We start from the raw sequence: 2500 nt of genomic DNA on the forward strand, positions 1-2500 counted from the left end.
GCATTTTGCTTAATTTTATGTATTGCGTATTTGCGTTAATACAAGTTCCCAATGTCCATTGAAAATTTGCTTCTTCCCCTCTCTTTTCCACAGAAATCTACTTTCCGAAAGCTAGAAAGCTTACGAAAGAAATTAATTTCTAACTCATTTACTGTCGTTTTCAACAGAGAATATATTTATATATATATGTATACATATATATATGTATACATATATATATATGTATACATATATATGTGTATATATATATATGTGTATATATATATGTTTATATATATACATATATATATAATATATATATATGTATATATATACATATATATATATATATGTGTATATGTATATATATATATATGTATATATATATATATATGTGTGTGTGTGTGTGTGTGTGTGTGTGTATGTATATATATATACATATATGTGTGTGTGTATAAATATATATATATGTATATATATATATATATGTATATGTATATATATACATATATATAATGTGTATGTATATATATATATATATATACATATATATATATAATGTATATATATATATATATGTATATATGTATGTATATATGTGTGTATATATATGTATGTATATATATGTATATATATACTGTGTATGCATATATATGTATATATATATACGTATAATATATATATATATATATATATATATATATATATATATATATATATATATATATATATTTTTTTTTGAGTTGGTGGATATACTCAAGAGATTCTTGGCACGGCGAGGAAATCGGGATCCTCCCCTCGTACCATCGGGACCGAGACTGCCATTGTCACTAATATGATAATGGCGTAGGGTACCTTCGCTCGGGTGGGAGAAACTCGATGCAAAAGTATATCATAGCATTAACAAGTTGTTGCACTTTTGATAGTAATCATAGTTATGTTTTTTGATTAATGACATGAAAAACGGACTAGTCTACCATAACTATCATGGTAACGATAATGCACCCACTTCGAAAGTAAGAGTCTTGCTTGTTCCTCCAGGGTCACAGTAATCACCACTCACCCTGGCTATCTCAGGACATAAGGCCGAAATGACAGTCATAGTGATGGGAAAAACGCCTCTAATACCGCGTTCCTCCTTCCTCATCTCTGGTATCCGGAGGGGTCGGGTGAGGAGGTGGAGGTGGAAACCGGGGAACGTTGCGGGTCGTGCCGGGTCGGGGGAACGAGATCGGTGACGCAAGAACGGCAAGAAGGTGGACGGCGACGGCTACGTACGGCTGTCAGGAGCCGCCGGTAAAGTGACCGGACGAGAGAAACTTGTGGGGACTGGATTTTTTTTTTCTCGTTCTTCTTCTTCTTCTTCTTCTTCTTCGTCTTCGTCTTCATTTTCTTCGTCCTCGTCTTCACCTTCTTTGTGTAATGTTATTTTCGTGTTCGTCTTCGGCTTCTTCATAGTCTTCTTCTTCGTCTTCGTCCTCTTCTCCAGCATCGTCTTCTTCGTCTTCGTCCTCTTCTCCAGCATCGTCTTCTTCGTCTTCTTTGTTTTCGTCTTCTTTTTTGTCTTCGTCCCCTCCTTTGTCTTTTTCTTTGCCTCTTCGTATTATTAGACTTCGTCTACGTCTTCTTCTTCCTCTTGTTGTTGTTGTTCTTCTTCTTCTTTTTCTTCTTATTCCTCTTGTTGTTGTTGCTGTTCTTCTTCTTCTTTTTCTTCTTCTTTCTTTACTTCTTTTTCTTCTTCCTTCTTTTTCTTCTTCTTCTTTTACTTCGTCTTCTTTTTATTTTTCTTCTTTTGCTTCTTCTTCTTATTATTATTAGTATTATTATTATATTTCTTCTTTTACCTCTTCTTCTTTTTATTTTTTACTTCTTATTTTTCATCTTTTACGTTTTCTTCTTTTTATTTTTTACTTCTTTTTCTTCTTCTCCATGGTCTCCTTCGTCTTGGTCTTCTTCGTCTTCATCTTCTTCTTCTTCTTCTTCTTCTTCTTCTTCTTCTTTGTTTTCTTTGCGTTCATTACGTTTATTTTTTCGTCGTCATCTTCTTTACCTTCCTCTTCTTCGTCTTATTTTTCTTTTCATTTTATTCATCTTTTCCTTCGTCCTATTCTTTGCCTTTTCGTCCTCTTGGACTTCTTCGTCCTCTTTATTATTTTTTTGTCTTCATCTCCTCCGTCTTCTTATTTTTTTCTTTTTTTTCTTTTTATCTTCTTTGTCTCTTTCATCCTTTTCTTCGTCTTCTTGGCCCTCTTTTTCTTCAACTTCATCGTCTTCTTCATGTGCTTCCTTATCCTTGTCTTCTTTTTTGTTTTCCTTTCTTATTCGTCTTTTTCCTCGTCATCGTCTTTTTCTTCGTCTTCATTCTCAACTTTGTCTTCTTCGTCTCCTCCTCTCAAGCCTATCCTTGGTCCCAATGAGTCTGGCTAGCTACGGTATGTGACCGGGTCACAAGAGTTTAAAGTACCAAAATATCAATTGTGCCATTGCAGACACATTTAGCTGACTCACCGTAGATCAGAAT

This window comes from Oratosquilla oratoria, chromosome 21 (assembly GCF_046742065.1).
Source record: "Oratosquilla oratoria isolate Oo_2021 chromosome 21, ASM4674206v1, whole genome shotgun sequence".
Taxonomy (NCBI): domain Eukaryota; kingdom Metazoa; phylum Arthropoda; class Malacostraca; order Stomatopoda; family Squillidae; genus Oratosquilla; species Oratosquilla oratoria.